Here is a 16171-nt window from a genome sequence, read left to right on the forward strand (position 1 = left end):
TGTTTCCTCCACTCTTGCTAGCAAAACAACCCAGGGATAATTTGAGCTAGTTTTTTTTTAACGGATATGGTCTTGCCTAGCCTTTGCTGCCTCTGCTAAAAAGGGGATTTAAGGGATTATTATCAAAATAGTTACACAGTCAGTTTTAAAGGAGTAACAAAACAGAAAAAGGAACAGGCATGGGATCAGGATAATGAACTGACGCACTGTTCAGGCAGCTTTTCAGGCTAAATGCTTGCATTAACCCAAATGTTTATATTCATACTTTTCAGTGCCTGTTTTGCCTTGAGTTCATCTATGCTAAGGACAGGGAACCCACTGCAACATAAGACAGATTCAGAGGTGGCCTTTGTGATGCCTAGAACCACTCCTGTGGCACAGGTGGGGCAGAGGCACCACCCAGACCTTGAGGACCCCAGAGATCTGGACTCTCCTGGGTAGTTCTGACCCTGCAATGGCTGAGTGGCCTTTGGAAAGTCACCCCTCTGTAGCTCAGTTTTCTCATCAGCTATGTGAGTGTAACCCCTTCCTAGTAAAACGCTTTCAGCTCCACCGATGATGGTCTAAGAGCTGGGGATTGTCAGTACAGTAATGCAGCACGAGGGTGTGCCCACCATATTCTAGGGACATTGAAAGCAGATGCTGCACATAAAATAGCTCTGTGAAAATAGTCAAAGACATTCAGCAACAGCTTACTGTTGAAACTGATTTGAGGGAGTTTTCTTCTACAGCCCAGTGAGAACAAGTAGAAAGGCTCTTCTAAACATGATATAACGTGTAACAATTCCCCTTCTTTCACATTGACTTTGTGTCTGTCATCTCTGATACTGACAAGGCAGAGCTGGACTCTTGGTAGCCAGTCCCCCCTGGTACCCAAAGAAGGCTGGTGTCATCACACTGAAGTTTTCTTCTGTGGTTGCCTGTAATACCCAGGAAGAACGACACAGGAGACCTCTTGCAGTCCTATGAGCCTCTATCCTGGGGGTCCTTCTGAAATCTTTTTGTCCTACAACACCCCAGGATGATCCTTCCTGCTGCACCCAGTTGGCTGAAGTAAGGGCTGTCACTGAAATGCAAGGGTAGCTTGTATGCTCGGAATCGGTTTCCAGCTATTTGTATCAGTCACTTTCAGTCGTGTTTATAAGCTTTCCTTCTTACTGCAAAGACTAGGAACTTACTTATTTTGACTGTAAGCTGCACTTCTGGGTTAATCTCATGACTCTGGTACATGGTGCTCTCAGTGTGGGATTGTAATGTTTATAATATAGGTTGAATCAGATACTCCTGAAGGACAAATGAAGACCACAGAATTGGTAGTTAATGTGGGGGCAAGAAATTTCAGTGAGTTCTTTTTTACTGGTATGGATCCTCCATCTGTGACCATTCCTTGCTAAGCTTAACCACTCTTCACCACAACTAGTAATTTTAAACATCTCACCCCCACTTTGAAATAAATTCAAAGTTCAGATCATGCCTCACAGCTTCTCTAGCTTTGCGCACTGCTGCTCTTCTGACCTCCCAATGTCTTCCCCAGCCCATTGCTGTGGTCAGGTGCTGTCTTTTACTCATCTCGTGCAGAAGACTTACTTCTACAGGTTTAGTCAGTGTTGAACTGCACTAGGCGAGTGCCTCCTCAGCACTTGATGTGATGTTCACGGAAAAGGAAACTAAAACTCTGAATTCTTCTAAACGTCCCTGTGCATCTTCTCCTTGGAAGGGGGTGAACTTTGCATCTCGTACAGGGCTCTGCCACTCACAAGCTCCTAAGACAGTGTGGATTTATTGCCAGGTTCCCTCACTGACATACATGTTTCCCTTGAATGTTGTAGCAGAAGTTAGGGTACAGCTTTGCCGACCAAGCAGTGATATTGAACAACAATAGCACTATACATGATCAGAAGTATTTTTCCAACCAGCAGCTCTTGGCAGCACAATGCCCTCTCTCATCAGGCGATGCCTATGGATGTGCAGAATACAAAGTCAGACTGTGTGCAGGAGCTGTTTCACAGAACAACACTATGCACTTTACCAACTATAGGCGACAGCAGAAAGGAGAGCGGGGCATGGGAAGTCAGACTGAGAACAAAACTTAGTTCTTAGATTCAGAGTCCAAGCCTCATAACAGCTAAGCTCGTCATGCAAAGACCCGTTCAGTAAGAGCAGTCCCCCCGAAACGACACTACAGGAAGTGTTCTGACACAAAAAGTATATATATCACATGTTTTGATCTTTCTGCAGTAGGGAGGCCCTATGCTGGAGGAGAAAGGATCATCAAGTAATGGCTGTGCAGAGATTTCTGAGAAATCAGCTCTGGAGTGATGGAAGGTTGTGGAGCTGCTCAGAAGTGCCTTTCTTGATCCATAGCATATGCAGTGGTGTAATATAATGCGCATATTTAACAACAGGTTTCCACACATACCCCAAAGAAATCTCTATTGCCTCTACACCAGTGCTACATAGACTGTGTGAGACAGAAGAGAGTTTGAGAGTCTCCTTGTTTTGTCTCTAAGTATGAGAAGAAGTCTGAGGCTGAAGACCTCAGAGGCACCATCCTTCGTAACAAATTATCCTAAATTCCTGTTAGTATTTGATGATTCACTTTCCACTTGAGAATCATTCTAGCAGATCCCATGCTTCTCCTGTTTCTCCCAAAGCTGGACTAGTTGTCCAAAGGGCCCAAAGTGGGAGGTGATGTGCAGACTGGTTGTGAGATGTTCTTTGCTGATGATGGCAGCCCATCCAGCTCAGTGCCGCGGGCGTTTCTCTGCCCTGTGAGTTTGCATTGTGGTGATCAGGTGATAACACATCCATGTGTTCTCTCTCTTCTACAGGGTGTAAACAAGATGAGCATCCACAGGGGAACTAAAGTGAAGGTAACCACAAAACTGCAATTCCCTCACCAGGCAGCAACCCTCCTGGGCAGACATGCGTTCTTCACAGTGTGATCTTAAACCAGCGCAGTGAAATGTGTGCTTAGGACTGCTTTGCTTTAAACCAGCTGTGTCTGCTGTCCCAGAAAATGAGAACTGCTTTAACTGCTGGTGCAGAACAAGCCTACCCTTGACTGAAACACAAGTGTGCATAGAGAAATTTGCTTGAGTTTGGCTGAAGAGGGTCTGTGCATGGACAAGTCTGGGCAACAAGCGACCCCGCTTGGGAGTCCGTGTAGTGTGCCGGTGCAGTGGCTTCGCTCAGCTGTTAACAGCTGGGCTCCTCTGGGCAGAGGAGGAAAGAGACACATTTCCTGTGTGTCCGAAACCCCACCGTGACTCCTGGACTGTGAAAGAAACTTCCATTTCCATAGCCTGGGCTTAACACGCAGGTTTTTCTCTGCTGCTCATCATGACAGTGCAGAAGCAGCTGCACACAGCAACAAATTCAGCCTCCCAACATCTGTGTACAGAAGGGCAGGACCCTTCTGCTGGCGTACAGAGATGCAGCCCCAGGCTCATGCCCTGTATCTTTAGGAGAGCTGCAGAGAGAGGAGAGAGCGCGGATGTTTCCCCAAGTACTGACGCTGCTTTTCCCATACATTTCCCAGTAGTAACATTACCTGTTAGCTTAATGTATTTAAATGACTAGAAATTCAGAGAATATAACAATGATACACTGACAAAGACACTGATCAAAGATACGGTGAATCAGCTGGAGCTAGTGTTGCCAATGCAGGAAAGTTCTTTCATCCTTTATTGCCATCACAGGCTGGGGGATGAGTGTATCTTTAACAGCTTGGGGGTAGGAAACTAACTTCACTCCCTTGAAGAAAAATATTAACCATCTGTGACAGCAAGTATATGTTCAGCAACTGCATTCCTCATCTATTTTCTTTGCTTTTTAAACTGTTTATACAATTGCACCACCCACAGCTTTGTGGTCTTTTGCACACAATGAAAAAGTCTGCCTGTGTCCAGGATTCACTCTTTTGTCTCTGTCTCACCTACTGTATGTGGGAATTGGAGAACCTAGTATATAAAACACAGTGCAATAACAACAGAAACAACAATCGGTGGTATGAGAAAGATTAGATTTGTATGGCCTGAATACCTCAGACTAAAAAAGAAAAGAGTTCATTTCTGGGGAAGGGGAGGTAAAACAGAGAAACAGAGAACAAAAATATAAATGCTCTAATAAAATGCATAAATAGATCATATTCCCAGGCTTGTTTTTCTGATTCATTCCTAATAAGATAATACCCAAGTTTTTCTAGTGGTTTAAATCCAGTCATGACATCAGTTGCTTTACACTGATGAATTCACAGTTTGATGGTTTGATGGCCTGAATTAAAGAGAATGGTGGAATCCGCATATCCTGGTCATCAGCTTGTGAATCAGGTGGAGTCGGAATCATAGAATCACAGAATGGTTAGAGTTGGAAGGGACCTTAAAGACTACCTAGTTCCAAACCCCCTGCCATGGGCAGGGACATCTCCCACCAGAACAGGCTGCTCAAAACCTCATCCAACCTGGCCTTGAACACTTCCAGGGATGGGGCAGCCACAGCCTCTCTGGGGAACCTGTTCCAGTGTCTCATCACCATCACAGTAAAGAATTTCTTCCAAATTCCTGATCTAAATCTACCCTTTTTCAGTTTAAAACCATTGCCCTTCATCTTATCACCCCACTCCCTGATATAGAGTCCCTCTCCATCTTTCCTGTAGGCCCCCTTTAGGTACTGGAAGGCTGGTATAAGTTCTCCCCAGAGCCTTCTTTTCTCCAGGCTGAACCATCCCAACTTTCTCAACCTGTCCTCATAGGAGAGGTGCTCCAGCCCTCTAATCACTTTTGTGGCCCTTCTCTGGACATGCTCCAACAGGTCCATGTCCTTCTTATGTTGGAGGCTCCAGAGCTGGACACAGTACCACAGGAGAGGTCTCATGAGAGCGGAGTAGAGGGGCAGAATCACCACCCTCAACCTGCTGGCCACGCTTCTTTGGCTGCAGCCCAGGATGCAGTTGGCTTTCTGGGCTGTGAGCGCACATTGCTGGCTCATGTTGAGCTTCTTATCCACCAACACCGTCAAGTCCTCCTCAGGGCTGCTCTCAACCCATTCTCTGCCCAGCCAGTATTTGTGCTTGGGAGTGCCCTGACCCATGTGCAGGACCTTGCACTTGGCCTCGCTGAACTTCATGAGTTCACATGGGCACACCTCTCAAGCTTGTCCAGATCCTTCTGGATGGCATCCCTTCCCTTCAGCATGTTCACCCCCATACAGCTTGGTGCTATCGGCAAACTTGCTAAGGTTGCACTCAATCCCACTGTCCATGTTGCCAATAGAGTTGTTAAACAGCACTGGTCCCAGTACAACCTCTGATGTGCACCACTCATCACTGGTCTCCACTTGGATACCGAGCCATTGACTACAACTTTTTGAGTGCAGCCATCCGGACAATTCCTTATCCACGAAGTGGTCCATCTGTCAAATCCGTGTCTTTCCAAGGATGTCGTGAGGGGCAGTGTCAAATGCTTTGCACAAGTCCAGGTAGATGATGTCAGTTGCTCTTCCCTTATCCACCAATTCTGTAATGCCATCGTAGAAAGCCAGCAAATTTGTCAGGCATGATTTGCCCTTAGCGAAGCCATGTTGGCTGTCACCAATCACCTCCTTATATTCTATGTGCCTTGGCACAGTTTCCAGGAGGATCTGCTCCATGATCTTGCTGGGCACAGAGGGGAGACCGACCGTTCCCTGGGTCTTCCTTTTTCCCTTTTTAAAAACGGACATTATGTTTCCCCTTTTCCAGTCAGTGGGAACTTCACTGAACTGCCCCAACTTCTCAAGTATGATGGATAGTGGCTTGGCACCTTCATCCGCCAGTTCCCTCAGGACTTCACATATGAACCTCATCAGGTCCCATGGACTCGCGCACCTTCAGGTTTCTCAGATGGTCTCAGACCTGATCTTATCCTACAGTTCCTTATTCTCCTGGTCCCTGCCTTTGCCTTTGGTCAAACACTCAGCTGTACCACACTGGTAAGGTAAAATATAAAGGGAATGAACCTGAGGCTGCACCTTGTCCTTATCAATGCTGATAACAGATTTCCCACTGGCTTTAATCTAAATCTATGTTTGTCTGTTAGGTTGGAGAAATGATTATTAACTTAATGCTACGTGATAGAAATGTTAAAAGGGAAAACAGAAATAACAAGGACACGAATTTTAATGTGAAATCTAATCATTTTGTGTTACAGAAACAATAAGTTAGAGTTTGTGAACTGTAAAATATCCTTCCAGTTCACCCTTTAGCATATTTCTGTAAAACTGAAGATCAAGAAAAGATTTATATTTTCTCTCTGGGGATTTCCTTGTTGCATTAGAGAAAATTAAGACAAATGAGTAACATGATTTTGAGTCTTGAAAGTCTTCCAAGGTTTGCAACAATACCATCAAATTTGAGACTGTTGCTGATAAATCTGTCCTTTGAAGGATATGCATTTCTCTCTAGTTGCTACCAACACTCCTCCAGAGATGCTACTTGGGACTGAAACGTTCTACTTTAAATTGATATTTCCTTTTATAGTGGTATTTAAATGGCTGTCTAAGTTAAAACAGCAATTTGAAACTAAGCATTGAAATTTTGAAATCAAGCACTTTAGTTAGTTTCAAAATGTTGGTTTGGAAAATAGAAATATTTTCTCAAAATTTATATTTTCCCAGGGGTGGATGGGACTCTTTAATGCAGGAAACTTTCTCCTACACTATTCCATCTACTTGACTTTGGAATTGGAGGATAAAGCTGAGGCAGATCTTTGAAAGAAAACTGAGTGGCTAGAAAGAAGTGTACCCTTCCATCTGCAAAATATTATTTCATATGACACATTTTCTGCATTTTGCAAAGCTTTTCAGAGCAGGAATGGACGCAGAGTATACACCTGTGCAGTGTTAAGCATAAAGATACCCTGATTTCTGCCACAGTGCAAACAAGAATCAAAACAGTTTTGTCCAGTTCATTTAACATTGAAAGAGCCCAATGTACAGAACTTCCACCCATGCCCAGGGGAGGTAGCTTAAAACGCTCACTCTAGCCTACCATTTTTTTTCTAAATAACTCTCAAGAAAGTACCAGGAGCTTCTGCTGCATTATGGAATGTTCCAGGCTGCCACAGTTGTATCTGCATCACTCATCTGTCTCAGAGCACTGATGTCTAACATGTTTCAGCTCTTTCTTCAAGACCATCACTTCCCTGCATTGAGTCTGATTTTCTGCAAGTTTTCTTGAGGTGAAAAGAAATCATGCTCCAGGCAAACTCAGACCCCTTGTGCTGGATCCAGAGCTGATACTAATCTTGCTAAGCTTAGAAGCTCAGCTTTAATGCCTGATATGGTAAATCAGTCTCATCCTGATCTAATTTCATAGACAAAGATTTGGAATTTAACCTGACATGATGGTTTTCACCTGAGGAGCCACTTGTTTCAGCTGGATACACTAAGGACATGCCTGAGATGAGCAAAAGCAGCAAGACGAGGTTGGTAATGACTGTCACCCAGAGCTGTGCTATGACTGAACTCACTGTGCCATCCCCTGTGCTGGCAGACACTGGGATTACCCTCGCAGTAAGGACTGCCCGAGGGCTGACTGTGTAATAAATACATAAATAAATGACAGGCTAACTCAGCCCTTCCCAAAGTCCACTGTCCTGTGTCTCAACTCTTCCTACTCGTGCCATAGGAAATAGATGCAGGTAGCCATCAAACTTGGCTTTCCAGCCTGCTCCAGTGTCCTCCCCACCACACCTCAACGGGATCTGCACCAGGCTTAGCCCACAGCACAAAAACAACATGTGCTGTTGCTCATTCCTCTGCTCTTTAGCTCCCTGCCCCCGAAACCTGAACACGCTGATAGGAAAGCACCGTCTGTCTCCCTATGCTGCTCTCTGCTGTGCTTCACTGTCCGCTACAGCCAAGAAGCCAGTACTGACTCTCTGGTGCACAGAAGAACACAGATTTCCCCTGGAATCGTCTGCCTCTTCCCTTCAGGTGCTGTCTTGCAAGCTTTGCACTGTCACAGCATGAAATCACAAGCCTGTACCTTATTTTGATTTTTTATTAGTAGCTGGTTGATGCTGTTAGCCAAGTAGAAAACAAGACAGTTATCCGGGAATACAGTGAAAAGCAAGTGGAATTGACAGTTGCTGCAGACACCCCGAGTTAGCTTCTCATTTTCTCAGGGAATGGGAGAAGGTCCATTTTTCAGGACTTCGCTGTGATCTTGCCCTGTGAGCAGCAGCAGAGTGAGTGCAGCCACGACCAGCCGTACAGGTGCCAGACAGAGCTCTCCAGCTGGCCGGGCACCCTGGCGCGAGCTCAGCACAGCACGCAGACATCCCCGTTCTTCATCGCTCATTCTCTTCCTGTGATTTTGTGATAGCGCAAATACCTCCTTGTGAAGCCATAGGGCCTCCTGACTTGCTGGTAAGCACTAGGTTGTGCTGGATAAGGAAGAACCCAGCACTTGTCCAACCCCCCAGTTTCCCCTGAGGCTTCAAAGGGGCTGTGTGTGTGGTTTCTATTATGGTACCCCCTCTCCTTTCACTGAAAAACTGGGGTAACCTCAGGAATATAAGTTTTTACATGGATGTCATGTTCGAAGAGTTGGTGTTTTTAGCAGGGCCTGTTGTGAAAGGACAAGGGGTAATGGTTTTAAACTAAAAGAGGGTAGATTCAGACTAGATATAAGGAAGAAATTTTTACGATGAGGGTGGTGAGGCACTGGTACAGGTTGCCCAGAGAGGTGGTAGATGCCCCATCCTTGGAAACATTCAAGGTCAGTTTGGATGGGGCTCTGAGCAACCTGATCTAGTTGATGTCCCTGCTTATTGCAGGGGGTTGGACTAGATGACCTTTAAAGGTCCCTTCCAACCCAAACCATACTATGATTCTGTGATATTATCAAGCTAATTCCTTTAAAATACGTATTTTCTGGTTCCAGGGTAACAGACCATAACACTTTATAGCATCAGGCAAGACTGCTGCAGCTGTGAGGGGGTATAAACGGGACTGGAGAGGTTTCTCCTGACTCCCCTGAACGGCTGTCCTCCAAGTGGGATGGGGAGGCAGAAGGGCTCTTAATGTTCAGAAATAATATTATTGGCTTGAAAATAATGTAAAAAATACCCAGAAGAATCAGTTTCTTTCCCACAGATTGTCTTTTGCTGTTGATTCCTTACGATTTGAGCAGAAGAGTTTTTTTCTCCAATTTAAACTACAGCAAATATGTTTTAAAATGAAATCCTTAATGCTTCACATGATCGCGTAACTCTAGGAGCTGAAGCTTTACAATGCAGATGAACATGCTGGGTAAGCTGATGAACACAGAAGGTGTTCTTTAAAAAAAGGAAAATCCATTCTTTCTTCTCCAGGCCAGGCAGCAGCAGAGTTGGGACTCAGCACTGGGTAATGATTTGGTCTCCAGTTTGTTCCTCGAGGAGCATAGCTGTCTCGTGCTTCCCAGGAAAGAGGAAGAGTAGAAGAGTAGCCCAGAAAATGGTGTATTAAGAATGCTGTTATTAGGTCAAGGCAAGAGGAATCTTAGAAAAGGCTTCCACAAAGAGCCTGTTGCCTCTCCACCCAAGTATTATAGTGTAGACTGGCACCGAGCCTTCACTGTACTGAAATGGCCATCTCTTGGGTGGGTAATGCCCACCCTCCTGACTTGAACATGCCGCTCTCTCTTCCCGTCCTGATCAATCTCAGGTCAGATGCTGGATGCTGGTCTCCTCAGCAAGCAGGAAAAAATCGCTTCAAACAAAATCTTTCACGGAAAGTGAAGGAAATGCTAATTCACTGCACTGCATGTATTTATTTTCTTTGCTGAAATATGTATGAAGTCCACACCTTAAATCACTTTGATACTCAGGCTTTATGGTCATTTTAAAATTTAACATTTTGAATCAATGCTTTTTGCTTTAAAAATTGAGGGATCCAGAGCTCCTATAGCTTTTCAAGAGAACTGTAGTTCTGAGCTGGTTCCTTTTCCTTTGCCTTTGACTTCCTGTCTTTAGCACTCTTCCTGGTCTTGTTCCACATCTTCTGACCTTACATACCCTGCACACTTACAGACTTGGCTCCAGTTTTTCTCCCTGGTGTTTTCTCTTCTGGTTTGCTCTTCTCCAGCTCTTAATGGAGCTGGTCCTGCTCCATCTAGCATTTGCTTCCTCTGTCTATCAAGATGCATCCTCTTTTTGAATGTGCCTCCCAAATCTTCCTGCTATGCTAAACACATTTCAGGACTGTGTCTGTGTACTTTCATCTTTGCCTTGCAAACTAAGTGGATTTTATGTTCTCTTTTAGTTTTTCTCCTTTCTTTTGTCCTCTGTATTCTTACAGTTTCTCTGTTTGTAGGAAAAGCTGCACGAAACTCCCTTGCACTTCTCATTGACCAAGCATTTCCTGACTCTCTGGGTGATAAAGCCCAGTATTGCATTGTGAATGCAAGTACCTCTTTCTTCCATGCAGCCCTCACTAATATTTTTTTGGGATCTTTCCTCCTAGTGATTCATGTTGGGTATGCAGTTACCTTGATTATGCAGTGACCATGCACATGGGTAATTAAGCATATTTGCATACACCATTTGGCAACTACAATATTAATCTTGTTCTGAAATGATGGCTCTCACTATTTAACTTGTTACACTGGAGATCATGTCATTCGGTCACTAGAAGTGATCCATTTCACATCCACCAACTGGAAATATGTCAGTTTTTGCCAAACAGTAGTTACTGAGCTACACAGACCACCAAGGGAAGAAACGGAGAGCTGGCTCTTCTGGGTGAGGTCAAGGATATCGCATAGATCTAAGGCCCTACAAGCATGGCAAAATTTGTAAGAGCCCGTGTCTAATCTAAGTCATGGTTCTCCCTTGTTCTGGGGAGAAAGGGAGAAACAACACCGCCACTGCTTCTATAGAGGCTTTTCTCCTTAGTGCTTCCTTCAGTTCAAAAGGGAAAAGTTGAGCTGTGGTATCCCACCTCTGCCCATCTTCTCTGCCCGGTTGCATGGGAGGAGCAGCAGCCCTCACTGGGAGTAGTTTTATGTCTCGGTCTGGGCTGCAGGCTCCAGGGTGGAGGTCAGGAAGACGGGGAGCAACCGCTGTACCTACCAGACGGTGCCAGAACATGAGGGAGGGGGAGAACTATAACCTCCCCTTTAGTTTATTTACACAGATAGGAGTGAGTGGAAGGTTTCAGTCCCTTTGTTTATGAGACCTGCTCTTGAAAAGGCAAACATACCATTGCCTGCAGCTGCCCTTCAATTTGCATTTTCCCTTTCTGTGCTAGTCATTTTCTGGGGTTTTCCTCAGAGTTTTCCAGCCTTTTGATCCTCTCCAACATCTTCCCAGGTAGAGCCTGACTGACCCACCAAATGTAAGAGGAGAGAGCAGTCCCTTAGGGCTGGATTGTGAAGCTGGGCTGGACAGGAGGAGCAGCATGGCCTCGGGTGGAGATCAAAGTGTAGGCTTTAGCCTTGCCTCCTGCCCCTTCTCTTTTTCTGGAAAAGCTCATATCTCTAGCCTACGTAATTTTCCCCCTCCTGTTTGCCATCAGCCCCCAACAGTGGCTGGCTTCCACAGGAAGGGGAGGAACTCATTTTTCTCCACCCTCCTGTTGCCCATTTCCTTGTGTAAGTCAGGCACCGCTTTCCTTCTCCTGGTACGGGGAGAATGAAAGTCTTTTTATTTCCTTTGCCCGCTAAGTTGGAGCAGTGTCAATTTAGTTCTCAGACAGCGTGTCACACCAGCAAATAAATAAATAAACCCCAATGACCCCCTACAGCTTTCACAGGCCTGCACTTTAGCATTTGATTTCTGAGGTTCCTGCTGTAGCTAATTGAAAAAGTCTGTTTGTGTTTTGTTTCTAAGTGCTCTGCATGACATACAAACTATCTTGTGTACATACAACATGGACAGGGAATTTAAATGATTATAATATGTCTAGGTACTCATAAGAGTTCAAAGAGAAATAGAGTCCCCGAGCCCAAGCCCCCAGTGCATGGTGGCATTTCTGAGTCCCATTCTTCATTTGAAATCCTTCTTGTTCATAAGAAGAAAACTAGACAATTTTTTACCCCCTAAAACAATTTTGCTTTTTGTTTTTCTAGAGTTCATGAACAATGGGTTTGCAAATAGCAAGAGAAGTGGTTACGGCATGTGATTATAACCAGCTGCTGAGCACGTCTGGAAGGATTGTCACAGCCATAGCCACACCACGTCTTCTGCACTCGAAGGTGGCAGATCTGCCAATGGGGTTCAGGTGCCCGTGCTATCACAACTGCTTCAAAGTTAGCGGCCTGATTGCAGGGCAGTTTACTGTAGTGTGGATGTGCCTGCGCGCAAGCTGTGGGTTTTCTGGTGTGGGTTGCATGCTCTGGCAGCGAGCGGTGCTGCAGCGCGGCTGTGAGCCGCAGCCTGAAAGCCAGAGCATCCTGGGGAGATCAGAGGAGGCAGGGCACTGCAGACACCCTCTTCCTGCTGTGGCTTTTGGGCTGTGCTGGGCAGAGAAAATGGTAGCTATTTAAGAATTAAAGTCTGCATCAAGTCAGTATCAGTTTAATAGTGAGAGGAAAGGTTACAGTATTGGTTTTTCAGCAGTAAATATTGATGTAATACCTCTCAAAATGAAGATGAAACCATTTTAGGCACTTAATGCCACATGAGCATCATGCAATAGATTTGCTTAATCAAGATCTTGATGAACTGACAGACTTTGGAAGAGGGAAACACATACATTTTATTGGGCAGGGAGGTTAAAAGAGTGAGCCTGGAATAACTGAAATTTTATTGCATGTAAAGAAGACAGCATTAGACAGATTCAAATGGCTCTCTTGAATCTATTTTGAACAAAAAATAGCATGGCTTACTTCTGGGATTGGTACAGGAATAGAGATAAATCAAAGAATAATTATTCCCAGAAAGCTACAGAACAGTATTCTTTGGGAAAGAAACCTAAATATGACACTGGCAAAACAGGGTTCAATACATTTTAAATTGGCTTAATCCAAGAAGCAGCATGATGTCTCACAGATATGATACCACAGATGCAAGCTTCTATTATTTCTTGTAACAAAGTGCATCTGGAAGCCTGTCAACATCTGACAAGTTTTTATCGGCTTATGTTTGTTCTGTACTTTTTCTTTTGAAAATAATTCTTTTTTTTTTTTTTTCCCCTGAAGGTAGCCAAAGGGAGAACAAACACACATATAAATTCTCTGTGTAAAATAAAAAGTCAAAACAGTTTGTAACATTAAATATCATGTTAGAATACTTTTAATTAATAGGAAGACTTGATCATCATCGTCTTCCACCTGGATGAGGTAAGAAAAAAAAAGCCTTGAAGATTTTGAGAAAGGGTTATGAAAAAACCAAGCAACATCAACACTGGAATCTTACTGCACAAGTAGGCTGATGGTCCCTGCTCCCCGTGCTGCTATAGGGGACCAGAGACTCTCGGTCACTGCAGAAGGCTGTTTTTCTGAAGCTGATGCAGTCTCCAAGGAGCTTTCCTGGCTTAAACCCTCAGAGGATCTGACCTAATGTATTACAAAAGATAATATGGTTCATGTAAAGAGGGCACACATTTATATCCCTCTGTCTGTTCAGCAGCAGTGAAGTTGACGTCAGGAAAAGTGGCCGCAAAACAAAGGCACTGGTGGCATTTGTTGCTGTGGCAGGTCCATATTAAGCCACTTTGAGTTACACAGCAAAAAAATGACTCAGTATCTCCTCTTAATAACATCCTTGGATTTCCTGCACCCAGTGGCCATGAGATTTGACTCTCTTATGTGGAGGGTCCTTTTTTGAAAAAATAAAAATAACAAAAAAATATATAATACCGTCACTTAGTAACTAGAATACTGAAAAATAGCCCAGTTCGTTCAACTTAAGCTATAGTTATTTATATGCCCTTTATCACTGCTTTGTCTTGAGCCTGATTCAGAAGTGAAAAATGGTAGTATAAATCCAGAAATAGCTCCACTGATACAGGTAGAGATGGATAGATTACTCTGAGTATAAGCTGTGTAAAGGTCAGTATTTACTTCCTCCTCCAAGGTCATTCATCTAATTTTTGATAGAACTCATCACTTACCAGAACATTAATGTGAAGTAGGCTGCTATTTGATATAGTTAGGGCAACCATTTGTCTGGGTTTTCTTGTTCTGTCTGGTAGTTTTGTCTGGACAGGATTTAAGAATTTTTGCACATTCTTGAGGATTTCTAGGTACTAACCCCAATGCAGCAGGAGGTCTGGTGACACTGAATAAGTATCCACATCCCATCTAGTACACGTGCTTTTCATACAAGCAGAGCAGGTACTATACAATGCACACGCAGATGTGTTTCTGAAAGGAAAACCTGGGCAAAACCACAGCTGTACTTATGAAATTATAATATTACAGAGTACTGTAATCCAGAACAGTTTCAAAAAGATGTGGACGGAAGCCCCTCAAAAATGTGAAGTTCTCAATTCTTATAATACAGAATCTTAAAGAAAAAAGAAACTTATTATTTTATTTTTCCCTTTAGCTCTTTATTATCAGTATTATGGCCGATTTAGTTCAGCCTTAACTTTGCTATCCTTGTTGCAGCATGTCTGTGCAGATATTAAGATTATATAGGAAAACCTATCAGTCAGTACCACATGCACCTCGAGAACTAAAGAGAGCATTCTCTAGGGGGCCAGTCAATAGCTTCCCCTCTCTCTCGTCTTGGTAAGCCAAAGCATAATTTGTTGCTCATTAAATTTTTATGAGAAAGTAAATTTGATGGGTTCTTCTTCCAGTGTCCACGTGAGATTTCTAGACTCACTAAGACTACATGGTTTTGCTAGTTGCTGTGTTGAGAGCAGTGTAGCGTGGAGATCTTCATACTCTTCGGTAGCTGAATAGAAAGTCATACATATGTGCATAGATCAGAATATAGGGAGGGAAGTTTCCCAACTATAGGAGCTGCTCTTTCTGTCTTGAGTTCAACTGCGGTATGAACAGAGCAGCCCCATGTACCCAGACAGACAGGTGCTATAAATTATGCCTCAGCCCCTCAACATTCAGCTGACACGTGCAAAGTCACTAAAAGTCTTTCTGCTGACTTTACCAGCTTTGGATCAAGCCCAGTAAGGCAATTGCATTAATAAGGTTTGCAGAACTATGTGCTCCAAGTTACAAACAATGTTTCTTATTCATATCAGATCAATAATAGCAAATGCTAAGTCAGATAAGGGAAGAACTCACATCCAAATGACAAACTGAATGTATCTTTCTTTTCACTTTCTGTGACAGAACATGAAACAACATGGTAAGGGGACAGCTGGCTCATCATGTCTCTCTTCATATCCTCACTAGGTGAGGAGGTCCTCTGCGGCACTCGGTGGCATCACGCTCTGCTGTGTAGGACAGGGGTGGGCAGCAGGTTGACTCTGGGAGGAGACCTCATGGTCTCCTCCAGGAATTTCATACGTAACTTTGGGTCCAAAAGCACTCCCTCACAGTGACTTTACCTGCACGCTCGGGGTGCCGTGTTTCTCACCAGTGCGTAGTAGGGAAGCAAAGGGTAAGATGGTTAGCTTGAAAATGGGACATTAATTTGGGGAAAATGAGCTCAAGATGGATAGTGGGGGAGTAGCCCACTGTCCTACACCCCACCTGCCCCACAGCATGGCAGGAACGTTGAGTGGAAATGCATGTGTCAAAACTGATCCTTGGCATTAGACAACTGCACTGGAAAACATCTGGCCTTGAATTTCAAAGTCAAAGGAAACTGAGATGTATGAACCGGGCAGAGGGCAGCACAGCTTAACTATACTTGAAGTACCTTTAAATACACTATCATGGATATCACGTGTAATGTGTGTGTACAGCTACCCTGCACAGAAACCATCGGCTACCTTCAAAGTTACAATTAAATTAATGCAATGTTACCCTCATCTTCTGAAGCGGCATTACAGCACCACTTTTGTTGTAGTGTTTTGCAACCTACCAAACAACAGTTGAGACCCAAAACAGGAATCCACTAGATGGTCATTATGAATAAAAGCAAAACTGGATGATGACTTTTCCTAGTCCATAAAATCTGCTGCTCTGTGACTACTCAAAGGTTCATTTGGTCTTGTGCTCTCTGGGAAACAAAGAGTCTCCCAGCTCCCACATATTAGCAGTCTGGGCAGTTCATGTGCCAGTAGTTGC

Source organism: Larus michahellis, chromosome Z (assembly GCF_964199755.1).
Source record: "Larus michahellis chromosome Z, bLarMic1.1, whole genome shotgun sequence".
In the NCBI taxonomy this organism is placed as follows: domain Eukaryota; kingdom Metazoa; phylum Chordata; class Aves; order Charadriiformes; family Laridae; genus Larus; species Larus michahellis.